A 27,232-nucleotide genomic window follows, 5' to 3' on the forward strand; every position below is an offset into this window, starting at 1 on the left:
GCATGTATAGGCCTACTATGCTATATGACACTGACCCTTTATCTTACAACCAATGTGTGCAGAATATTCATTAGTGTAAACATGTAAGACAACAACATGAAAATCCCTTTAACTGAAAAGGGAACTTCTTTAATTTACATTTCAAGTTCTTCTGAATCATTGTTACATTGTTGTTTAACCATGAAGTCAGTCAATGTGTGTCTGAAATCGTCTCGACATATATTCTCATCGTTTTGGAGTGGAATCCTGGAGATGTTATTGAAGAAACTCTCGAGGGTCGATATTTGAAAAACACTGTACTCGTACGTTTGATTGATGGCAACTGTCTCATAACTGCTCACATGTGGCGTTAACCAACCAGTGCATGGTGACGCCTCATCTCGGTAACGCCCAAAGCCACAAACCACAATTCATTCTCTGCACTTAATGACTCTTGTAGCTTGACCACGCTTTTTGTCATTCCACCAGAAGTTAAACAAGTGCGTTTACTGCAGCATTTGCAAGCTTAAGGATCTTATCATTGTTTCAAGAAATAATACCCCAGGGCAACTACGTGCAATACCAGGCGAGGAGAACCTCTGATACAGTCAAGGAACCCCTCGTTCACGCGATCGAACCACGTCACTGCAAACAATATCAATCACCAACCATGTTTTTCCATGTTCCCTACATGTGGTGACATCAAGTCACGTGATATTATCCCGTACATTGTCAGCGGTCCTCATCGCCTTCATCATTGAGTTATTCGGACTCTATTCTGTGTTTGCGATGACTGAGCTCTGGCGTCATCGAAGTACACCACCTGACGATGCCCAAGTAAAATTATCAGTCGTCTTTAAGAGGTTCTACTTGTGACCCTTCTGACATCAGAAACTAGGTTTTAGGTGCACTGCAACCATGTGTTAGGTGCTGATATCCCAGCAAGAGTTTAAATAGATGCAATAGATATACAATGCATAATGATATTGTATAGAATTTTCTTCATTGCAATAGCAATAATATCTTGAGGTCAATGAGGACGTTTGTTGCCAATACATCGCCGAAGGACACGGATTTCATCTTCGTGGACAAATTGATTATGATTTCGCGATGGCATCTTTAGTTCGATGCACCGTAGTTGATGCTTAGCAATGCACATCGTGATAGGCCTGCAGTCGATACAATCGATATCCTTCCTCTTCCTGGGCTAATCAATTATAAACGATTATAGTCATAAGCTGAATAGACCTTGAGACCAGGAAAGTAACCTCGAGGCTCCTGACAAGATGAAAGATGTGATGGGAAGGAGGCTATTTTAGGCGTGGTTTCTTAGAAGAAGACGAGCCTCCTTAATCCGAATAATGACTCGTTTCATAATTACATGGAGACAAGGATGGAGAGATCGGACTGAGGGTTTGACGCAAAACCAACATTTCTTGGAAACAGTTGTTACAAGACCCTAAACGACGAAATCAAACAGCGTTACCTCATATTTTCATATTATAAGCCCTACATGTAGCCAATATTCGCAACAGCAAGTGTCGTTTATAAGCCTACACGTAGCTAGTGGAGCAGCATCTGTATCCTAAAATTGCCCCAGTGTTACACGGCTCCCATTCCCATTTTGTATATAGCCTACATATATATCTAAGCGTTGTCTCAGAACGGGATAGAAAATGAACAAAACATGATATGGGATAGATAATTTCTAAAATAGTCAGTCGGCCCTTTCTGTGATCTAGCTGACTTTTGTGCGAGCACACATGAGATATTGACAGAATCGAAACTAAAGTCACTTCACTGAGACATAGCCTCTGAAGCACCACTCGACTCTTCCGCAAACCAACACAAAATCGCTATATCGTCTGCTCCAGCCATGGTCAGAGACCCGGATTGTAAACAAAACGCGCCATGATCGTCTGCAAAATGGCGGCTTCTGTGTTATGACGCATGAGGTCACTAAGTGCAGCTTGACTCAGTCTGTATTGGTATGATGGTGAATGCCATTGAATGAGTTTGATGTTAGCACGTGGTACCATGACTACCATGGCCGGAGTCGTGGCTACGACCAGTTAGGTCTTCCAGTGAAAGAGGCAGAGCTCAGTGTGTCTTTATTGTTGGTTAATGTCACGGATGCGGGATTCTGTCGCAATGGCGTCTGTTCGCGGATGATTAATGAGGCTGTTGGCATCAAGGGGCAGAGAACTATTTGGTACACAGGTAAACGATCCAAAAAGTACGACGGGTATCGGCGCTAACCCTTCTTAGTCATACCGGCCAGCACTTATTCCCCTCACTCGACAGAAAACGAAAGTTTACCATCCTAATTAGAAACGACGTTAATGAGTGGAATGGTTGGTCGGAAGGAATACCAGCGGGTAATAATGATGACCAGTTAGCAACCGTAATTGCCTCTCTTACATTTAGATATCTTTCGAATCTTCATTATCTTCTCATTGAAGGGGTGATTATTAGTGGTGTCTTCCTTTTTAATTAGGTTGTATGGTCTTCATTTTTGCAAATGAGCCTCGTACTCCGTCATATTGTAATGAGCAAGCGCCTAGAGCAAGGCCCGGACGAATGGCAATACGGTGGAGTCCGCAATCCCTCTGAAGCCCGAGGGCTGATCTTGTTACTAATGTCCATATCTGGTGACATGCTAAACGGGCCACGTCCTTGCTTCGGGTCACTCACGCCTCAAGCTGTGAAGTGATGAGGAGGCTGTCTCGTATAGTGATGCTTTCTATTGTTGTGATTAATTGGCTCATCCTTTACGACTTTTGTAATCTTAGAACACCATACTTCGTGAATCGATGCTTTTACGAAGCCAATGGGCGACTATTGCCAATGATGCGACAAGATGCTTTCATTTTGTTACCGTTGCTGCTTTGATGATACCCTCATCTGCCGGAGAAAAGCCTAGAAAGGATGCAGTCAAGCCTGTTATCGTCACAGTCTGCTGCAGAGAGAAATTCGCCTCCGAAGCGGGACGCGTCGCCTTCGCCCAAGATCCGGACGCAACATCTTTTTGTTCTAATTGGAAAAAAAATCAGTGAATGTTCAGGTTTTCCCAGTTCACATCCGTACGCAATTATAAAATACATACGTCCCAATGAGTTAAAGCTGTTCAAAGTAAAACGTCTAACTACTTGTATATGTGAACCCATCATTTTTATTTTACATTTCCTTTCAACTTGAAACCGATCGATTGAATAAATGTCAAATTGTAAAAGTGTGTAAAGTGATAAATTCATAACAGGATATCATTGAATAAATTGGAATACTTATGGACAATTAAGTGTGTTTAAATTGCTTCACATCGGACAATCAATTGATTTTCAAATTTAGGAAAGGGCCGTTAAGCATTGTTCTATTAATCGACTCAAGGGCAGCTGTTGTTATCAATTACTACGAGCAACAAATAGATTGATCAAAACTAATAAACAGAACATGTGACCCATCATCACATGGAATCAGCTTGTCTCCTGACCGACGTCACTATTTGCGTTTGATTCAGTTGGAGTCAGGGACGCAAAACATTAAAAACAATACTAACAACACCCAACTGAATGATATCACAGAATCATTCGAATCAGCTGTGGACACATGTTTTGTCACTTTCAAGGAATTTTTATCACTCATGCCTTGATGGTGAGGACACCAGCTACAGGCATCGAAACGGACAATTAAATATGAAAGTGACGATTCGTAAACAATATGAGTATGTGCAGATATGTATTGATAACATGAGCCGGACATCTGGTGAGAGATCATTCACTCTCAATCGGACACATTCCTGGTAATGAAATTGGAAAAAGTCCCTTTTCCGTACTCGGCATGAGCTGACCATGGCAGACCTCGCCCAATTTTATACTTTCTGGCAATATTTAGGTGCCTGCGGTCTGGCGCTGTGTCATTGAGGACCATTCTACTGGCGCCAGGTCCGTATCACAAATTGAATCACTCCCAGATGAAGAGGTAAGATAAGGCCAATCATGAAATCGACTTTTGAAAATTTTCCAATTTGTACGAAACTTCTTTTTTGGGGTTTATTCTCGGCCATGTTCAAAAGCTTAATAAAATGGTCATCAAGATTCTCAATTGTTCGGGCGAAGCTTCTTACTGGCGATCGTGTCCCCTCAAGGGATGCAAGACTGGATGTTATCCGATTGAAGTAGGGAATGACTTGATACAGTCAGGTCTGATGAAATCTCAATCAAAACGTGGCCTCTGATCGTATCTTCTGTTCAATATTTCAGGAAGATTGCTACCATCAGCTTGGTTGAGTGAGTATTGGCCAGAGCTAAGATAACAGAAACATTTTGAACCGCATTCTACCACTAATCCGCCAGTAGGGATGGAACAGCTTGTATGAGACCTTTGATGACAAACAACAATTCCAACATTAATGAACACAAGTTCACAAAGATGGCAATTCTCGATACGCGATGTTGTCAATTGTAACCCGGTAAAGCCGGTGCGAAAAGGCCACGTTACTTAGCGTGTAACAGTTGGCACCACACGGCACAGGTGCACGACTTGGCCAAAACCATCAGGGAAGGCACAATGTAGGTCATTCTCATTAAAAGTGTCAATGATTTTCAATTTTCGATAATAATCTCGAATCGAAATTGCTCGCCTTACTGCTCACACGATTATTATTGTGCTTTCGAGAGTGCTATTGTTTTGGGGAGTATTGCCTGAAGAGGGAGGTAAGCGACGACACTTGACGCTGCCGCATATTCACATCCGTTCGTGCTCAGTGATTCGTGATAATTTGGCGTTTCTACAACTGTTATAAGCGTCTTTCTGCAATTAATCGGCAGCAGCTCGATTTGAGTTCTTCCTCCAACAGCCAAGTCATACCATAATGAGTGGGCCAGCGATTTTATGTCAAGCACTTCGACGTACTTTGGGTCAAGGGATCAATTTGAATGATGACCGCTCTCTCAAAACCATCGCGGCTGTGGGTCTGTTCGATCGATATTTAACAGAGGCAAAAGATACGCCTGATTGCTCTGGCAACAACATACGCCTACAGCTGCAAAAACCACGCTCTTTAATTTACCTGTACATTATTTCAAGCTTATACATAAGACGAGGGCCTCTTTCGACATCTGTCCTAGCAAATAATTATGATAGTGCGCTCAGTGGACTTTGTTTATTTTACATGTACAACTTGGTTGTCTTGTTGTTTCGTGTTCCATCATGCTTGCATTACGTGAATCTAGTCTTCCTTCACGTACATCCGGGTATAATGTCGGCCATGACAGTCGGCGACTCACTTTGAATCACCGGTCTCGACCGGTTACGCCTTCACGATATTTCTCTAGTTGAGGATATGCATGTACCGGTGATATTTCTAACGCCTTCTCGGCCATAAAACCATTTAAACCACGGTAAGCATTTGTCATTACTAATAATTTACTGTGTACATTTGCCCCGTAAAAGAACACGGAATCTACCTACTTGTACAAGTTGTCAGTCATTTTACGATCTCGCATTTGACATAGTGTCTGGTTTGAAATATCGATTGATTGACCTGTATAAAATGGTCTTGCGGCTTCGACTGCACACTAATGCCATAGTTAATTGCACTACTAAAATCTACCTCTGGTTACTACTGGACGTGACGAAAACATCGCCCAATGTAAGGTCTGATGAAAACAATAATAACTTAGGCTCTTGCTATAAATAAAAAATATCTTTTTTCCACAGAACAAGATTGATGCTTTATAATTCGCCCCCGCAGCGGCCGCAGTGTACAAAAATACATCCTGCTTTGACAAGATGAAGGAAGTAGGGCCAAGCTATTTGCAGCTCGTATGTGCATGTGTTCGTGTGCGTGTATGTATGCAGTGCGTGCGTCGGTTAGTGTGTCTCGACACTGTCAGAATGATACGTCGTAATAGAATGCTATTCTCTCTCAGACCGTTGTGAAAAATGCAATCACAGTCCTCTTACTTGTTTCTCATTCAACATGAAGGCCGTTTAAAAACCTGCTGCCGCATAGAGTAGTATGGCTCCAATGGTTTCGGTGATACAACATATTTTTTGGCCCTGCCGATTGGCAAGAGATTACAACAACCACGCACATGGCTTATATTAATAAGCTTATAAAAATTTCCTGCTGAAAATGAGCGACTTCTTCAGAATTGTGCCTAGGAACACTGCATCATATAGTGCATTGCGATACTCCAGGCCTGTGTTAACATGCAGGCAGGCAAGCGCAAATGCATTGATAATAAATTGCCCGCGTGTATCATCACGCATATATCATACCGTGCAGTGAATGGACAGAAAAACATTGATTTGTTAAGGGTTAACCATAGGCACCACCATTTTGGTTAGAACTTAAGATCATAAAGCAATCAGAATGAAGTGAATGGTAGTATCAAGGGCGCCTATGGTCAACCCTTAACTTTACGCACCATTATTTCACATTTTGTTATAATGTCATGAGGATTAACTAATACATTTCTTGGAAAATACCGTATGCTCTCCTTCAACTATGGCATCGATTTATTAATATTCAGTTATAAATCTAGACGACCAATTGTATATCAATGTGGTGAATGACCTTGACCCTTACATGAACATGTAGGCCTATGATCAAATAATGGAGGCATTCAACCTGCAGTTTGATTGACAGGTATGGTTGAATGTACAGCACAGGGCCTGTTCCTAGAAACTCATTATAATCATCGTCACAACAGGGCTTATACAATGTGCATGTCCCATCTGTGACTTTGCCATAGGCCTTGGAATTGATATTTACATTATCATTTTTGAAATTAAATTAGGTTGAATTTCCTGGCCGGTACACGGAACTGCAATGGGAAGGTTTACTCAGGCTGTCCTTTCGTTGGGCACTTTGTTTGTCGGATACAGTACTGCAAAATATTTTTTCGAAACCCATCCCATTAATAAAGGGCCAGGATAATTGTTGTAATTAGATAAATAATGTTGTTTAGTTTGGAAGAGATACTGTTTATCATGATAATCAGAGGTTTCTGTGAACGAAATTTTATCTCTGTACGAAGGGCCAACTGGTAGGCCTACTCATTTATCGAAACAATTGGCATTTACGTAAATGTTCAATATACATTAAATTGCTGTTGTTGTGTTGTTGATAGCATCCCGTCCAACCCCTTGCATTGCCTGAATCAGACTTAATTAATGAAATGACTGATAAATGACCCAGACGTCTGCAATGAAATAATCGATGATACACGAATTGTAGATATAACCTTATAGTAACTTCCAGGAATTACTCCTGAATGGCTGAGTAACGAATATTTTTAAACAGCTTGTGTCTGCGAGGCTGATTCCTAGAAAAAAGACATCTGGAATGCTGATCATCATGCAGTGCATGAATGGGATTATCAGGATAAATGCAGTCAAAACCTCATAGGTGAAATCTTTGTTGACATTTGCAATGCGAATTCACAGCAGGAGGACGACCAAAAGTGCCTTGCAGGTTTTAAGCCCAGTAATTGAAATTTGAAATTGAATTTGCGATAAGTCAACGATGTAAATAGTGCACATTGAATGATGTATTTCAACACTGCCGTTGAGTACAATGTACATCGTTCCAGATACCCGTGAAATCCTTTTCACTAACCAAGCGATGACATGCATGGAAATCAAGTGCTGGACAAGAGTAAATTTATAAAGACAAAAGAAACGAAAAAAAAAATTTCCTTACCGAATACGACCCGATGTGCATCCCCTTGACTCGTTTTCCTAAGTGACTATTTTGTCCAAACACCGCCCTAGCTCAGGGAAGACTAAATTAGCTTTCACAGCGGTAACGAGGTTTGCAGGAGCAGGCAATATTTTCGCAACATTCGTCATAAACAGGTTCTGGGGTAAATTTGGTCTGATATTGAATTTCCAGGGCCGTCTCTGTAACCATTTCTAATGCCCTTATGTAAGGGAAGCATAGACCACTAGGCCTGCCTCGTGATTAATTCACTTCACTTGCTAGACCTCGGTCATGTGCAGCAATCATTATCTGACATTGTGTAAGCGCAATCGTATTTTTGGTGTTGTAGAAAATAACCAACTAAGATTTATTTTCTTCTGTAACGAAAGGTTCGGACCAAGGGATACGTTTTAGAGATGGAGCCAGAGAGATTGATTGTTCGATGTTGCAATGTTCAAAAAACCGATGAATAGCTACAAACTGAATTATACTGTATATGTGACAATAATAACTATGAGACTTTTCTGGAGTTTTCAAATTTTATTCAGTTTATTCAATTTCCATTTCTTTTTTCTGGATTAACAAAAATATATTGCACGTCTCGAGTACAAAAAAAACAAAACAATAGTTTATCTATGATACAAATGAGATCACTTCAAAAGTTGGAATATTTTTCTATTACAATATTTCATCAAGCAACCTCTGAAAACTCTAACAAGAAATTATGACCCCTTAAAATGCTCTAGTGTTGCCTAAAACCCACTTTTTCCAGTCGGCCTCGAGTACGATTCAATGCCACTTCTTTCTCTATATTGATCTCTCTCATTTCGTCAATCAAAACGTACTGTCTATGACCTTTCTAGAAGTGGCAGAGAACTGTGGTGGTGCTGGACGACTGCAGACAGGTCAGTGACTCTTAGTATTTTTGACAATTAATCCAGGGAAAAGATATAATGCAGCGTAGGTATATCAGTATTTCCGACTGAAATAACAGATCTGGAAAATGACCGTGATTATCAGGTTTGCTTATGTTATCTTATATCTATGGAAAAACATGACAAACTCCAGAATCTGAATCAACCGAAAAGAGACCCTAGTTTGTTTAGCCCCCGCACTAAAACTGACTGCAGAATGAATAACTGACCACAAAATTCGTTATGGTCATCCCATGCATATTTCGATTTGAGAGAATTCCCAAATATGTAGACCTCGTACTATGAAAAGTGGCCTAGCCAAAACTATGTGACAAGTAATTTTGTTCAAATGATAGCTATATAACCAATACCAACCTAGAGTTATCGCGATTCTAGAATTTTCCATAGGACTGAGAAAATAACGTTTCTTTAAATATTGAGACAGTGCTATCAAAAATCTTCCCCGATTTGCTACATGTACACTCTTAATAAGTGTCAAGAAAACATTCATGAGGAGAGAAAATGCTTAAAACGTTTCTTACCAACATTATTCACACAAAATGCCCATATATCCTATACAAGTCATTCACTGACTAGCTTACCATCATTTAACATCAAATTAGCTAAGTTTGGTATCAAACACACTGCTTCGCAAAGATTTTGAAGATTTGTTGTTGGAGTGATACTTTCCACTTCCCAGTAAAATATTTCAAATTAGACACAACTAGACTATGACTTGCTAAGGTTGGTACCACCCTTCACCAGTAATTGTTTGATTCTTGAAACAGTTGTTATACATGGATATCTAAAATGGTGTTATTCTCTACTTCCAAACGCAGACCTATGACGAAAACTCTTACTCGTGGCTAAATATTAGAAAGGACATTTTTTTGACAATTTTTTTTTTTTTCGGTAAAAATTATATTGTTTTCTCCAACATATTTATTCTAATGCTACGTTTCATCGATTGCACATATTCATCAATTTTCTAGACATTCGACATGACAGATTGCATGAACTGCGAAAAGTCAAAGAATTAGAAAGGAAAAAGTCAAACATTGAAAAAACATATACTAGTATCTTAATATCAAAATAATACCTGTATACATAATTCCAACTTTAATGAAAGTACATGTATTTTAGATTTCTAAAAATTGAAGTTTTCGTCATGGGTGCGAAGGATCCCTGATGTTACAAACCAACAAAACCATCCCCAAACTGTACATAAATTGGTGCGTTTTCGACAGCTCATTAATACACTGAGGCATTGGGAAGTCATGCATACACAATATCAACGATTCATTATGAATGAATTGTTGACAATATGAAATTCCGGAGTATAAAAGGGTGATAATCTAAAAACCTTCCAAAATATTGCATATTCATCAGACTTTGCACCATATTTGTTCGACGAAGGGTCTCAACAAAAATTTATAAGCGAGCCTTATAAATTTTTGTTATTATATGGTGCTATCATTGTTTAAAAATGATACAATATCATAGAATAAATAGGGATCTAACTGGGGTAACAAAAAGTATTCAAAAATTAAAATTTAAGGCTAGAAACAGAAGAACTATTACATGTATAGGAATGTATTGTTTGCAAGCAAAATTATAGTTCTCTCAGTTGTTAGTCAGTTTGATTTACAAAACCCCATAATACGTCATCACAATATGTGATGATGTCAAAATGGACCAGGCGACGTTTACCACAAGGTAGCAATTATGTCATCAAAATGTGACGAGATATTTTGTAAGAATGGAGTCAAGAGGAACTTACAAGTTATCAATAGTTGTTTTTCTTTTGATATGAAAAGAGGCAGCCAAATAAAAATGAATCCGTTAAACCAAAATCTGTCAAACTATCTGAAACTAGGCAAAATTTATTAGACTATACTAATCTACGTATATTTTGAACAATGTGATTACTGGCCAAATCCCAATGTTTACTTCTAAGCTAACATCTTTTCAAGTTGAAATTTTGCAACCAAACTTGACAATGGAGTGTTTTGACTAACCCCCACCCACTAGCTCATGATATCATTACCACAGAAACAATGGATCTACAAAGCGATTCCTATTTCAATGGGACATATTTTTCTTTGCAGACATGTACTTAATGAGATCGTGCAAGCAACAATTTGGCACAACTGTATCCCTAGAAACGGAAGTACGAAATTATTCTGATTGTGTTCAGATTAATATAAAAAGCTTCTGTTTCAAAAGGTTCTGTGTCAGAAAAGAATAAATTTCTAATCTTTAAGAGGTATATCTCTCGTTTCTAGGTATAGTTGTATATTTACATATGCAACATAATATGAACTTGTGTTCATTTTGAAATCATGCGTGCTTCACAAACACTATATTCAGTCACAATGCTCATTAAAATATTCCATGTTGAGGATGAACACCACTTTCCATTCTATCGGATATGAATGTGAATACGCCGATTTGACAAAATTAACAGAGATTACTTGTAGTTGCTATACAAGTGAACATCAAATATTTTACACAAAACAAACCAATATGTACATAAATTGTCATGGTGCATTTGATACTGTTTACAATTATTATTTACAACTATGAACTATATACAGAAGAGAGTGATACCAATGAGCACTTTGGAACTCATGTTCCCGAATCATAAAGCACAATAACAGTGCTGCAACCGAATCGTAAAGATCGAAAATCTGGATTGAAAAATCGGAACTTTAAATTTTTGTTGGAGCGAATGATGAAACAAAACAAGGGTAAAATGGATGATGGATATCGATGAGTACTCATATTCAACGTTTCCACGAGATTTGACTTTGAATAAGAGTTATCTCACCCAAAGGATTATATCTCCGAAAAAATCAAACCCATTAAATGACTAGAGAAGTGAATTGAAACAATGAGCTAGATAAATGAAAACACGAATTTTAGTATTTTCATACATTTTTTGAAAATAAAAAAAATTGTTTAAATGCCCAAATTTTGATTAGCTTTATTTGCCATTTTCGTTTTAGAAAACGTACATGTAATACGACGTACACTACATATACATGTAATTCTTCGAACCTAAAATGTCTTTAATTATAAGCGTCTGTTGATTAATAGTACTTTCAAGAATTTTGAAGATAATTACTCACCCTGATAAGTTAATTAAGTCAATAAATTATGTCAAGCAATGAAACTGCGTGAAATAATTGATTAACTTACTCAATTGTCAAGAATTTAGTGCAATGATTTCAGCAAGGCTTTCATTCGTTCAAAAAGCTTGATTACCCAGCAAATTATACAAATTCTAGTTTTACGGATCTAAGACAGTTCCCATTATGTTTACAAAATGGAGACAAAGGCCAAGCCGAAATATGACGTTATGGCCATCGGGTGAATTGATGTGGCCGACTAAATGATTTGTTGAACGAAATTAAACAACCATTATTCATTGTAATTTTGTAATCTGAATATTCATCAACAGTCTTAGCTCGTGAAGCTGGAGTAAGCACGTACTAGTATTTTATACTTCTAAAGCAATGTGACACTATAAAGCTTTATACAAAGTGTTCTAATACATGGTGATATTTTCTTGATAAATGGCACAAAAACATTAAAAGGCAATGTAAAAAAATGCAAAACCGAAAATTCTTGGATAATGTTAGAAAAAATTGCAAAAAAATGTAGAAACGTTTTTTACAAAACAATTGAGATGTACAATAAAAATACATTGAAACTAGAATGAACACAAGAGGAAAGAGTTATAAGAAAATGTGGCTACATCTCGTTGAGCGTAATATAAAGCATCCATAGGCTGCAAACTGAAGATAACCCATTTTTACTCAATCAGTAGGCCCTTGGAAACAATATAGTTAGTACTCTATGAAAATCAGTTAGTGTATAGTGAATGCATACGTTAATACACCGACCAATCAAAAGTCGTAGCAAGACCTTCTGTTGGTGGATTCAAAGGATGTCTATTGATATTACACAATTTTCCGAATAAGAGGTTTTCCTTTACAGAGAAGTTTATCATTCAAATTGTGACCTTAGGTAAAAATTCGAAATGATGGCATTGAAATTGATAAAGGAGCCATGAAATCTTGAATTCTACATCGCCCCATGTCAAATTGTGGCTCAAGGATTTTCTGAAGACAGAAACGAGGCAAGTCTGATAAGTTATGCCATTAAAATGTTACAACTACAATGTACTAAATATCAAAATAAAAGTGGCACACTCAGCAAAGGTAAAACGAGTCCATTATTTTACAACGCATAATATAATATATACACTGGAGGGAGCCTTGATTATTCTAAACAGTACAGTAAAATCGCTCAAATCTGGAGACCGCTGGAAAGCGGGAAGTCCGAATAAAAGAGGGTTCCACCATAACTTTGTGCTTTAGTGACATTTATTAGATTGCATCACGCTCTTGCACAGGGTCTCGAAAAATTAGTGCCACGAGCTATTAATAATGAAAAGTTACTGTCACTCGGAGCTATTCCGGAATCCTTCTAGCAACCCTTCGGATCCTGGAATCGCTTTTGAACTATAGTGCAAACCAACCATAGATAATATCATTGACTGTTGACCTTGTTGACCCTGAAACTGGCCCCCGGAACTGGCCCTCGATATCACCGTACGAAGAAGGGGGCTCAAAATGTTTGGTATAAAGTATCTTCTGACCTTATGATACTTAGGAGGGGCGTTTTATCACACTATCCTTCAACTCGACTGGACAAGGGGTTCCGTCAGGTGTTCTAACAGGGCAAAAAGGAATTAGCTATAGAACTGATGCAAATGAAAGTATACAATGAAAGCTGGAACAAGCTTTTTTGGCACAAACCTACATACTGTAGGCCTATTATGTCTCTGGAGAATGATATTCTTAGTCTCATACATAGGTAAACCAAACTCAGATAAACAAACTTCATTGAATAATGTTATGCCTGTAGCAAGATGAAATGACCTACATCTGATTGGTTGTGATTATGTGACTTCATCCTCTTATTTTATTGTCTATAGCCTTAGCAAATTACCTACAAGACAACAATAGAGCCTTTTCGAGTATTTTGGCATGTTCAGGGAACTGCTCTACCCAAGAGGTTAAGATACCTTGATTACTTTTGTCCGATCAAGGGACCATTGTCTCAGTATTGTCTTGAACACGAGTTGGTGGTATCTCTCAAGTGACTATGGCACAGACTTCCAGAATCATACTTCAAACCTGTATTCATTTGTTTTAACTTTAAGCATCTCGAATTTGATGATTATTCTTATTAAGCAACACATTGGAAGAAATAGACGTCTTTCCACGGCCGAACCATTTACATGGAATAAAAAATTTGAAGAAAACAGGAAAACTCCGAAATAACATGTTTTCTTCAAAACACTAGCTCACAAAAAGAAATTTCCTTCCAATGGTCATGTTTGACAGGGAGTAGCTGAGATTTGGGCGTGTTTGCTCTTTTAATATGTGCAGGTGTGACATCAGTAAGTTGGGAATTTTAATGACTGTCTCACATTGCGGTTGAAAACACTCGAAATCCCAACAAGTGCCCTCAGAAATTGTTCATCAATTTTGATGTCGCCAGAAATATTGATGGGTTACTGTCTATCTTAATATGTTCTGGTTTTAACAGGTGACATCAGTCAGTTGGGAATTTACATGATCCCTGAAAATATTTGGCATACTTGATGTCATCAGCTGCACTGCTCCTAAATTCAATTAGTTCATGCTTGATCACAAAAAGGCCACGTGTCATATGTCCTTTTGGCTTTGATGATAGCACTCACATTATAGAGTGTTGGAGTTATAATACTCCTGTTTTGAGTCCTGGCACCTGTACCAATTCCGAGAAGGATTCCGCGACAAAATATTACATGTCATATTGATATTTTTCAATGTATGAACCAAAGCCCATTGAAGCATGTTGTTGGAGGTCTGTTTGTCAAGTGAGAAGAAAGAAACATTGTTCACTTGGAACAAAAACATAAGGACCGTTTTCTACACAATGAAAACCTATTGCTGGATAACAAGCTGGGATAAGCCTAGAAAGCTGTAGATACAGGGCCAAAAGTCATGAATGCCCTTCGTTGATTCAAGTATTTGCATTTGCATGATATTTTCTTATTCTTTTGTCAGAAATCCGTACGAAAATCAATTCTTGTTAATCTCGCTCAGGATTGGAAGCCAGTCGTGGTTTTCATATAAAATGATTCAGCCAACCTTTAGAACAGACCTAAAGTGCAGCATTAGATTGGCCTCCGCTCTATTCAGAGACAAGACAGAACTTCCTAAATTCTAAATTAATAATTCAACCCACCCAAATAGCCAAGGTATCTCTACCTATATGGACTTTTGAAGGAATATGTCATAATTGCAGAAATGAGTACTTCATAGAAGGTAAATGTTTGGAAGTTAAATCGTAATTCCTATTCAGGATTCAAAAGGAAGACATATATCAATAATGTCAAGTTTAAACCAGCATCCAGAATGATGCCATAAAATCAATAAAACGGTAATCTGAAAAACCTACAACTTACATGTACCACTCAGTGTTGTCATACCACCGAAAATAGAAAAGACTTGCTGCATTCCCTGGAGTTTTGCATTGTTCAGCAATCAAAAAAGTTCCGATAAACTCCTCGGCTTGTTCTCCAAAATTAATAAATAACTGATGTGTGCACGGCTTGTCTATGAGATGAACAGGAAGATGGGCACCTGTATGGAAAAGGATAGCCAATCTCGCAATAAACAGTCTCCCGTTCTTGTATTTAGATCTGATAACGGAAAAGGCATAATGTTTGCTGGATTCCTAAAAAACAACGTCCTAGTAGTAGTAGTGAGGTAGTCATCTTTGAATACCACAAATATTTGGCCTCTCGAGGTGGACATTGGCTGCACATGTGCAGAGCAAATTACTTTCGTGACGAAGTCAAGAATGTCCATTTCGTCTGTACCATAAGAAGACATATAAAAATTGGAATGTAGTCGTATGCAGACAACGGAACGAAGTACACGTTCAATACATAAATGTCCTTTCAGTGGAAAGTGAACAACCTGATGCAATCCCTGTAGCGTATGGACCAAAGTTTTGTCCTGAGATATCCCGAGGCACTCAAAAAACAGGACCAGAAAGGACGCACACACTGATAATGACGTTGAAATAGTTCATTTCTAAAAAATCGCAGCTATCCCGCAGCAGAGTATGAGGGTCGGTTGATGATGTCACAAGATGACAAACCAGAGCAGTTGTCAATCCGTTGACCCTTCTCTAGACTATCACTCGTGAACATAATTATTCTTGTAGTTCAGAGCCGGAGCCTAGAAGTATAAAGAATGATCTTTGACTAAATACCTCCCCGGTACAACTGCATAGTTTATTTATCGCTGCGATGTGGACTTGTTCTAGATTACGACTTGTTCATCATCAAACGATGGACCTGCAAGGATACAAGGAAAAAGGACTTATAAAATCAGACTGTGGAGATGGTCCTGTCCAATAAACATGTATATATATATGTACATGAATATATGTTTCTTTTGTGGGCTGCTGAAATAATAAACACCCGGATGACTTCAAAAAGGTATTGTGAGTATCGTTTTAGAAACTAATTGTAAAATCAACTGGCAACTTGTCAATTGAATGAATAACAAATAATCGAATCCACGATGATTGTTCAACACAGTCCAAATTCGGTGTAAGTAATACCGCTGTGTTCTTGAGGAAGCTATATCTCCCACAGTTCACTGCATCAGATAAAATGCGTTTGGGTCACTTTTTTAACATTATGACCCCTGTCATGTTCCTGAAGATTAATCGAATAGAGGCGATGACTTTTATTTGAAGAACGCAATGAATATAACACGAGATATTGTCCCGAGTGTGATTAATCATTACAATGTACATGTATCATTTATTTATTTATTTATTTATTGGGTTGAATATATTTTACGACTTTTTCATTGGAAGCTTCGCGGATGTCAATTGCAAAGGACCTACACATTTGATTTACTAATCTACATCAGAATTAAATGCATATCATGGATATAGTGTGTACCGTTTCTATGACCTGTATAGGCCCAAAAAAATATTAGCATAAAAAGAAAGACACAAATAGTTGAATATGCTCTATCATATTCAGATAATCTATTTTGTAATCGTCCATTTCCTATTTCAACATTGTGAGAAACGCCCATGGCAGTTCTGGTGATGACGTCACCTAGCTTTGCTCTATGTTTACAAACAAACCCACGTGGTTAAACCAGTGCGCATGCACCCTCCATGGCTACATGAAAATACATGCGGAACAGGTAAACGGATCGATGATTGCATTAATCTCTCGGCAATGCAATTGCGTAGCACATTTTAGATTAGCAATTCTCAGATCAAAGTGACACAGTTGAATAATGTCAAAGGAAATCACCAGAGGAAAATATCCTTCCTTAAATAACATGGCCTTGCTTTCCTAAAAACTAAAAGGTTTTTTTTATTTCATGATTGGACACTGCTATGCTAATGGTAAATAGGTTCAGCAAATTACTTAAATTATGTACGATATACACAGGAGCATGTACACGCTATAAACTATTACCAGTATTATTTGAAATATAGTACAAATTTTATTTTAATGTATAAAACTAAAAAACATACCTGCTGTTTAAGACGAAAAAAAAAATTTAAAAAAATAAAAATAATGTTGCATGACCTTAAGTAATAGTTTCAGGCCCATTATGTATTTATGTATATGTTACGTATGTTAAAATCACTCTACTGATCGCCGCTGGCCCATATTTAAGAAAATATCAAGGCACTTGGCCAAAGAATCAAGAACATAAATACTTAAGTGTCTGAATTTGGACGGAGTCCATTATAGCCTCGACATGCATGCTGCCACATGAAAGTGCCAATACAAAACAATTACTTGAGGCAAGAACAAATATAATTCGAGACATACACGTATCTTTCTGTTACTTAAAATCGGTAGAGCAACAAAGAACACTGAATGTAGCCAATGAAATATCGACTACATACTGATAACACTAAACAGTATGAGTAAATGAGCCTGATGCAGTGAAATGTGAGGTGGAAGCTTTTTCCTCACGATCACACTGGACTTTTACACCGTAACATATTTATTATTAGACTGAATTTATAGAATTCTTTAGTTTCAAGGGTTGATTTCATGAATTTTTTGCCTGTGTTATAACTGCACGAATAGGCCGTGTAAACATAATACATACTAGCACTAGTATTTTAGCCATAGTCCCTAACCTTAATGACCGAGGTACACGATCGCGTCGATAGATTACAACGGTACATGACATGTGCGAAGAGTATGTCAATTATATACGTATATGAAAAGAGACATCCGGCTTAATACGATTTCGTTTCAATACCGAAGAGAATATAGGTCACCTAAAGTCCTGGTAGGGCGTCACAACAACCATGTTGTGAGTACACCAACATTCAGTATGACTCACAACATCGGCATAGGCCTAGTTGAGTCCATCGTAGCGTAGAATTTTTAGGTCAGGAAGTATATAGTTTACATCAAGTAATGATCAATATGATTTCATTCATTGATTGATTCATAATATTTTTAATGAAACTAATCGACGCCCAATGTATCAGCATCAGGAAATAGTATATTTCTAGCCATTCATGAAATTAATGACTCAAAGATGAACACGCGTTTGTGTTCAACATGATAAATTCGCGAAAAGTGATATGGTTACCTTCATGGCGGTTCATTATTATTGTTACTCGTTATCAACTTTGATATAACTTAACAATATGTTTTAAAACTTCATCAACCAGATTTCCATAATCCTGTTGATGCGGCATAGGCCTATAAAAGCAGACACTGCATGTATATGTACGATTGTTTTAAGGGTTAAATATCGTATTTTAACGATGATTCATCAAGCCAGAATGTTAGCTGGTCTTTTAATATATTTAGGCCTACCTATCTCTCACAAGTCAGTATCTATAAGTTAATGTAATACAATAAACAGTGCAATACGTAGGTGTTCCTCTAGTTTTGAGGGCAACCATGCGGCACTCTGAGATTTTATAATACATGCAGAACACTAACAATTTCCTTTATATCAGTTTGTCCCCTTGTCTCAATAAAAATATTACAATTAGTCTACAGTTATATTTGTAAGTTTCTAAATACTGAATGTCTCGGCTAAGATTGCTTATAAAATCAAGCAGTAGCTTATTACGTTAATAAAATAATCAATTCAACACAGTCCCAATTTGGTGTAAATGATCCCGTTGTGTTCTTGAGGAAGCTGTATCTTCCACGCTCGAGTTCACTACATGTAGTTCACTATATCTTCTGTTTCAGATGGCGTTGTAGGCGCCCTTATATTTAGGGGGAATCGGTATCTGCTTTTTTTTATGATGATCTATCTGTAATGTTTTGACGTTCAAACCGAGCCTACTCCGATAAAGTTTCATGTAATTACATGTGTATCATGACGTTTACCAGTGAATAATTTTGGCAACAGAGTGGCTTTCAGATTCTCCAGTTCGTTTTTTGGTCATTCACAGTGTCAAAGGGGATAGTTCTAGCAAACATTCAAACTTTTTATTGAAAGCACCACCGAAATTTTCGGAACCAATGTCTGGCATGCAACTTTAAAGAAAACTTTTATTCTTTACCTTATTCAGCACAACATCTCCTAAGTCATAATCTTGAGGTAAATCGAACATACAAGATTGCAAATAGTCCCAATGCTATAACTGGTGTTCGACATATTTGTCACAGATCCAAATCAGGGCCTGCAACATGAAACCTGTCGGCCGTAGCACCTCAAAGACATTTCTCCAAGCAAGGACTTGTAACGGTAAGTTCCGACGGAGCTTCAAAACACTGTGAGAGTCCAAGTCATCGCCTATAAGGCGCAAATGGAGAGCAACTTGGTCTAAAGTCCTCTGATCCATTGCACTGGAATTCATAGAGTAATCCCAAGAAGGTTGTGCACCATAGTCCAAATTCGGTGTAAATAATCCGTTGTGTTCTTGAAGCATCAAAGCTTCCACGTCGCAGTTCACTGCATCTGCAGCTTCCTCAATATGCATATTGTTTGTTTGTTTCAACTAATGTTTGGGGAAGTAGAGTACCCTCCTCGAGAAACACTCTATAATCCAATGCTGTTATATATATTAAGAACGAAGAAGTGGTTTCTAACTTCTTTTGGGAGACATTAAGTTAACCTCCACTTTTGCTGATATTATTGTTGACTGGTGCTCCCGCGCAAAATTTCCCTTTTTATCCACTGATTGTCACGTGACTGGTTGGTACGTGACGAACACGGGGTGCGACTTTCATTGGCTGCTGGCACCTCACTCCTGCACCGAATGGGCGGGAACCACGTGCTCAGAAGTTCAATGTGAAGCCACTTAGGGACGACCCTCCTTCTGGCATTGATTGCGCTGAAATGTAATTCACGCTTTGTGATGATATCATGGTTTTGTCGCTATTCAAATTATAATATCACGCTCATTTCCAACACGAGGCAGGTATGACTCAGTTTGTTTACCCAGCAGTGCTGACATCTGTTTGTTGTATGAGAAACTGCATGAAGCGAACACAAGTAAATCCTCCATTGTTATTAATAATTTGTTTTTGTTTTTACCAGATAAAACAATAATACTTGGCCTTTTTGAAACGACCAAAATATTTTACGCTGAGACATATATTTAAAAACATGTCGATTATTGTTACGTTTCCAAATCTGCAATCAGAAGAAAGCGGAACGGTAGGAATATTCTGTTTAGATGATACTCAACTCGGTATTAACGAGATCTCAAAACTCTCGACAAACTGGCCAAAACAACCCTTAACAAAATTATCGAAATTTACTGAGTAACACAAAAAAGTTATTTTATTTTCCCACTTACCTGACAAATAAGGCGTCCAAGTCACAAAACAAGTAAAAGAAATTGAGAGATTTGATTTCAGCCGCAGGGTTTAACGGTTTTTTTCTGAAGGAGTCGTCTCCTGTAGCATAACAATCGCCAGTTGACTCCTTACTGCTCACTGAGCGCAGGTATTGCGCAGTTCGTATTTATACTCTCGCATCTCGTTGTTGACAAATTGCCGTTATTTTTTTCAATGTGATATCCCCGTTTTATGAAGCAACTTTGGGTGCTCTAATTTTCAATGACTCCCAGTTTTCAAAGGTTAATCAGGACAATTAATGTATGAAAATACATTTCCAAAATCTATTTATAGATGGGTGCATTTTGAATTACTTGAAGAGAATCGATCGCATCTTGGCAGGGCGCCATTGTTTTTTTCAGACAACGTCATAAATATGGCCGAATTTCATACGTGGCAACGAACCGAAACATATACCGGGTATTATCTGCACAGGGCGTCTTTCTCAATAGATTAGAAATGAAAGAAGTGCACAATTAAAATCATGATCTTTAAACGTGAGATGAGTATTGCAGATCAGTAGATGTATAAATAAAAGCTTTGAATTCCAAATTATGCTGCGTTTTTGTTTTAAAATTACAAACAAAAATTTGGCGAAATCACCAAAATCATTTCTTGGAAGCGCATGACTTAAAAAGGCGTAACATCAGACGGGCAAAACCATAACGTGGCCAGACAGGGGAGTCCTGGTAGTGCATGTAGTGCATTGCATCAATACTACATGTACAGGTGACCCCCTATTGGGCAGTAGGCCTACTCATTCACCTGTTACCTGTTGGGAACTAAGAATTTTGGTTCCAGAGGCCTGGTAAGGTTTGCTTGATCATATGGGACCATGCGGCCATCCTAGGGCCCACAGTAAACGAGTACAATCCTATCATTGATATTAAAGGCTTAAAAGGTCTGCCAAACATTTTAGACAGGAACTGCCATGTTCTATATCGTACATTCATCCCACAAATTATGGAAAAATGGAAGCCCACTGTTAGTTACATCGATTCGTAGTGGAATAGGAAAGGGGGAAATTCAACCTCTATAATTCCCATTTCCCCTAACCTTGTAAATGAACGGCCTCGCCCAATACATGATCTATTGTCTTTGAACAAAGCCCGCTCGCACCTAGGCCGCCTAAATTCCCATTGTTCTACTGTGACGTCTTATGAAAGTGTTATCCGGGCAAATCTTGATAACATCGATCTTTTGTCTGAAACATCGTTTTTGGCCACTTGCTATTCAAGAGGGACCGGAGGTTAAAGATCCTGAACCCTTACTTTTTTCCGTCGAGAAACGATCGCGACTTATCTCATTATTGGACCCTTTTGCATTTTATTTGCAGGTACATGTGTAAACGCTCAAAAAGGCTGACCTCATAAATAGATGGTTAACATTCTAATTAAAAGACATGATGGACGGGGCGTCATGATCGACATGATAAGGAAATGAATGGAGATTGATATAATGGGCGGGAGCTCAGCGTTTTTTTTCTGTCAAGATTAATGTCTACTGCGCAGTAAGAAATCGGCGTCTTTTCGCGATGTTTCTTGTAATTTTCAACTGAACGATTTCTTTGAGAAAGTCGTCAAAGATTACGTTCGTTAAAAAATGAACAAAATTTGAGCCAGTTTTTTAAGCAAGTACATGCGCTTTCTATGCTTTATGCGTTATTTTCAAAATATTTGAAAAGGTATCAGTTGCTTTGCGACATGCAATGTTGCCTATAGAATCCTTCGCCTGTCGTTACAGGACTATATAGATATTTAGTACTGAAAGAAAATAAGTGAGGTTAATGCAGTGTGCTTTCATGAATGTGATCCCTCAGTCAGCCTATACACGTATAAGGACAACAAACTAAGCCAAATTTTTCACCCTGAAAAAAGCCTTTAGGAAATGATGTGAAAAATTCAACATCTTGGCACAAATCTTTTCCAGTCTTAATATTGCAATCTTCGCATATGCGTAGATGCATATATATATATGTATATATATGTAGGGCGTTCGCGAATACGAACTATCAAAATTCACTCCCCGTGTTTTACAGTCCTTTTTTTCAATTGTTGTGTTGAAATTCGGCCTACTAACGCGACTTAGAATGATAAGCCATTTCTCCGTCTTCAGGTACTCCACCCATGTGTTACGAATTTTAGGAAAAAAGCTAAAGAAATACATCTAAAAAAAAATCACAATTTCTTTCTGTGCGAGGCCCGTGTCCGGTGTGTGACATGCGTCTTTATTGATATAGGGAGAACTATGATCATTATTTGGCGACTGTTCAATCTCATGACAAAAATCAGGTGATCACTTTTGCGTGTCAATTTATCATATTCGATTATCATCGTCATCATCGAATTTCATGCTCCTTTGACAACAATATCTTTATTTCTTGGACTCGAGACTAAAGTCGTTGCCAGTGGGATTAAACTTTGCGTCATTCCATTGTGTTTACACCCTTTTCAGTCTGCTGTTGATTTTACATTTCCTGTAAAGATACATTTTCAATACGTTATCGTACATGTAACTCTGAACTTAATCATTCTCAAAACTTTCTACTTTCAGGAAAGGCCGCAATTGGTGACGATGCAAATCATATTCTCGGTACCTCGGAGGGATGACTGCACGTAGAGCGTTATCCACGGCACGGCTGTGACCACTACTTGTTCCTGTGTCAAGTACTTTGAGAGAATTGCGATAACGCCGAGAGAAATCCGCAAATACAAGAGATGGGTTAGCCGCCTATGAGAAGTTCGTTAAACTAAATTTTGCCTCGCAAACTCATCGCAATGGTGACAAATTACCCCAGTTAAACATGCTCGAGGGCTAAAGTGCCTAAAAATGTTGGCTTTTGCGCAATAACAAACGCAAGTTAATGGGACTAGCAAACAAACTGGAAGCAAAATATATGGAACTCAGCTGCATCTGACAGAACTTTGATAAAAATTGAAATAATATGCGACCAGAGAGGTGTCATCAACATCAAACTTATAGCAAAGGTGTTGTGGTCGGTTCACACTGTAATTTTCCCACAATAACCTCGGCGTCGATGTTCAACGGCTTTTGGTTGTCTCCAATATGATTATAGAAGCAGAAAAATGTCTACCCCTTATCAGTTCTTTTGAATGAATTGTCACCCACCAAAATACATGTAAGGAAAAAAGCATTTCACCAATCACCACTGTGGGCACTGGTACAGTTGTTGTGTGAAAGGAATGACTGAATTCCCTGAATTTTAGACTTTTTGACACGGAAATTACATACACTTAACAGGATTGAAGGTCGGACGTTCGAAGAAGCAAACGTTTCGGTATTGATTAACCAAGGTAATGAGATACCAATGCTCGGACCAGCCTGATGCGCGAGTTGATGGCGACAGGACGGCTGGCTGCTCTACCTGTTGGATGAACGTGTCGAGACCGATCGAATGACTCTGAGACGGGGTTCTTTTCCTACAAAACGTGTCAGAGTCATTAACAACATAATTGGTTGATCAATCACTGAATTTGGCGCCATACATTCGGAACAACTGCTTTCAAAAACGAATCTGGTGTCGGCATGCAGGGTTGGTGAACGCTGTCTGGTATTCGCTCATCTGTGCCTTATAAGCACCTCGGAATTGATCAGAGGTAAAAACCTTGGTGACCTGGTTTCTTTCAACTATAAGAAATCAGATACTCCATAAAGGAAACGGCTTGGTGGTTTGCAACATAAAATGGTTTTCCATACCTCGGTCAGAGTGGCGCGAGCAATCTCATCGAACTGATATACGCAATAACACAAATTTTCTCAAGAGATTTGCTTTATTTGCTAACTACCTTTTATTTCATCTGCCGGCACGGTCTTGTTCCACGGAAAGGCTCCGTAACGTCTTGACACCACGGAACAAGATCTCGATACGAGGTTTCTCTAGTACTTGAATACATCGATTGTGAGTAGGCGCCGGATATGTTTCAATGATTAGATGCTACTGGCAAAAATCAAACAAATGGTGTGTTGCAATTAAACAGTAATCAGTAAACTTGCCAGTTCGTGCTACCTTAGACCAAGATATATGGCAACACGATTGAGTCATTCATCTTGAGCATGTTGAGATCATTATTCTGATGTCGGTTCCATGACCAGATATCCACTTCTTCGGAGGAGACAGCAATCAACTAACGCCAGTAATGAGTATCGGATAATTGCTTTTTGCCTAGGGTACAATAACAAAACTTTTCTGAGACAGGCTCTTCTTTTTGTGATATCATTCTTGGTTACTCTAAGTTCTCAGCTATAGTTGTGAATTGTGTAGTGTAAAAAGCCCAGATGGTACCACTAAAGTGTATTGATCTATTTGTGATAATGATCTACGAAGTGAGTTTAAGGATCAAACCCAGGTCAGATGGTATGAAAAGGGCCCAGATAAGAAAAAGGGTTCTCACGATATTGAACAGATTATAGATGTCAAGATACAGCCTTGCAACGTTCAAGTAAACCCCCAGGATTGACACTCAAGATCGACTCCGAACAAAAATGACAACCGTGTATGCTACGTACTGGACGAGAGAGAAAGATTGACGAGGTACTGTCCGAATTTCTGAGATGTTGACACTACTTGGCTCCATTCTGTAAGAACCATCATGACTATCAGTACGTCTGCTGTATACCTGTACATCGCTATACCTCCTCAGCCTGCTCTTTCTTGTGGAACAAAGAATAAGGTCGTGCAAATCACGGGTGTCAGGAGGACAGTACGAACATGTCAATAAATTTGATTTTGGTTTAAATAGTGATTTTGAAAGAGTCGAAAAAGACATCAGTAGCTCCGACCTGGAATCGAACCTAACACCCACAGAGGTGAAAGGCGTCGGACGAGGTGTTAATTTCGAGCAATCCAACACGCCGATCTGAGAACCTCTGGTGAATATTACATTGGGCAGAAAGAGAACACTTTCTCAAGGCGATCAAATGGCTGCTTTGCTCCAGGGTGGTTTATCTGTTACTGTATCGTTGGCCACGTCAAAAGGTCATCAATCCGAAAGATGCAGCCCTTAATTATGACACTCTGCCGGGGCGATAGCGATCTAATCGTAAAACCATGTGATAAAACTTTCACACCCATCTGTGCTAGAAGGTCACGAAACTAATGTGGTACCTTGAGAGTTGCTGGTAATGATTTGTTTTCTTCAACAGTTGCTTGTACCTCTGCAATCACGGAAGAAAGTGTTAACTGTCCCACGTCCCACTTGCTTCTTCCAGGGAAGCAATACCCTCACCTTTCTCGACACAAGAGGACCGGCGAAATCTCCCAACCACGCACGAAGATAATTAACCACCGTTTTATGGTAGTAAGGTACAGTAAATATATCAATCATTTGTGGCAAAAATCTTCAGGATTGGTAAACCAACTGGATTAAATCGTTCAAGAACCATGCTCTTCTGGACGATAATCTGATTTGCAGCTATCAGAATCACGGAGGTGTAAACGCGACAAATTAAATCAACCACTGTCGGTTGACTCCCGCTGACTGCTCGTGGTTGCCCCAGGCGATGGCGGGCAGCACTCAGTGGTCATCGCCGCTCGTTTGACACTTAGCAAAATCTTAAATAAGAGCCATTTACTGCTTCTTCTTTGCTTTGATCTCTTCCATTGTTTTTAGAGTTGCAATAATTGAGAGGTTTCAATCTCGCGCTGCAGGAAGCCTGTCAGCAGAGATCAAATGCCGGACCGGAAGTCCGTAGTGGATGACCATGCAAGATGGCCGTCAGTCTGACCTCCGGTATATACCTGTCTGACAGAAGTTGGCTACATCGTGATGTTACATCCGGAATGTAAGGGCTGGGCAGTCTAAACCCACAAAAACCGGAAGCGGTGGAAGATGGACACTTACCGGTCATATTCACTGCTCAAAATATAGAGCTTGCGAAATGGAACCTTGCGTGCTCACTTTTAGTAAATAAAGCGGCCGAGCGCAATTTCAACATCTTTTCGCGATTTTTGATAAATTTCTGTTTAAACAACATGCCTGTTTATTGGGAGTTTTTTCGTCTGCATTCGGTGTACCAGCCATAATGGATGTTGTCGCTGAAGACTTTGTATCTCGGCAATTTTACATAATGGAAAGATGACTGGAGATTAAAATACACGATAGCCGAATACTCTAATTGACTTTCTTTTTAAGTTTTCTTGAGTAAATCTGTCCAATCTGGTTTGGGAAGTAAACCACCCACCCACTTGTTTACGCCTTCCTGTTTCATGTGCCACGGGCATCGCACTGAAATTTGACGCTCCGTATCAAGTAATCCAGAAATGAAATAAAGATGGTCTAATGAAAAAATTCCTTCTTGCGCGAATTATTGAAATTTGAGAATAGTCTATTCTCAAAACTACTACCGGCGACTGCTCCAATCGCCAGCGGTACCTCTTTGATCGCACCGTAATTACGAAATCGTGTCGTATTTTTACCTTTCAAGGCCGTCTCGTTTTTATTCACAGGATTCGTTTCTTTCTAGCTGACTTATGATAACCGACCCAATTTCACTGCTGGTCCAATTGGGACGACTCATTAAGGCCTAACTATGTATTGTTCTAAATAATGCTAAGTTTCATTAACAAGATGAAACGAGTTCAGAATAACGGTACAGTAAAATCTTTGGAATACAGACGACTTCCAACTTCAGCTCCGGATGTTATTGCTCCTTTGAAGAAGTTGACTTTTGAGA

General features: G+C 38.7%; 2 long non-coding RNA genes across 2 annotated transcripts; one reads left to right on the top strand and one right to left on the bottom strand.

Moving 5' to 3' along the window:
- Window positions 1-5,240: 5,240 nt before the first annotated feature.
- Window positions 5,241-26,865, top strand: LOC135483220 (uncharacterized). Its single transcript, XR_010446306.1, has 4 exons — window positions 5,241-5,378; window positions 23,093-25,159; window positions 25,703-25,862; window positions 26,170-26,865. It is a non-coding gene; the product is annotated as an uncharacterized LOC135483220 (long non-coding RNA).
- Window positions 8,214-20,631, bottom strand: LOC135483218 (uncharacterized). The gene is made up of 3 exons (XR_010446305.1): window positions 20,500-20,631; window positions 19,258-20,031; window positions 8,214-16,027 (listed from the first exon to the last, which is right to left on the bottom strand). It is a non-coding gene; the product is annotated as an uncharacterized LOC135483218 (long non-coding RNA).
- Window positions 26,866-27,232: the final 367 nt, after the last annotated feature.

Source organism: Lineus longissimus, chromosome 2 (genome assembly GCF_910592395.1).
Source record: "Lineus longissimus chromosome 2, tnLinLong1.2, whole genome shotgun sequence".
Lineage (NCBI taxonomy): Eukaryota > Metazoa > Nemertea > Pilidiophora > Heteronemertea > Lineidae > Lineus > Lineus longissimus.